Genomic DNA, 477 nt, shown 5'->3' with positions numbered 1-477 from the left:
CCTTCAGTTTTGAAATATAGCTCTTTTTAAAGTTGACACAATATAAAATAGTTAGCTCATGTTTAGGGACTATGCTAGAAAAAATATCAACAAAAAAAAGCAAGTGTTGAAAGTTAGTCTTGCACTGAATATCAACCAAATTCATATAAGATAAATTTATATATAATATGACTTTACAGAAAGATCTATGAGTCAGGCAGGAGTACTCAGGAGAAAGAAAGCAAGGTACAGAACATGGGATGTATTCCAATCCAGATTGAATGTATAGGTTATATTGAATGCTGAAGATTGGTTGCCTGTGTTTTGGGGGTGTTACTCAAGAAGCCTTTGCCCAGCCCAATGTCCTGAAATGTTTCCCCAATATTTTCTTTTAGTAGCTTCAGAGTTTCAGGTCTTAGATTTAAGTTCTTAATCCATTTTGATTTGATTTTTGTATATGGCGAGAGATAAGGGTCTAGTTTCATTCTCCTGCATACG

The sequence above is a fragment of the Propithecus coquereli genome, unplaced genomic scaffold (genome assembly GCF_000956105.1).
Source record: "Propithecus coquereli isolate 6110/MARCELLA unplaced genomic scaffold, Pcoq_1.0 Scaffold51, whole genome shotgun sequence".
In the NCBI taxonomy this organism is placed as follows: Eukaryota; Metazoa; Chordata; class Mammalia; order Primates; family Indriidae; genus Propithecus; species Propithecus coquereli.
Note: the sequence above shows the minus strand (reverse complement) of the source record.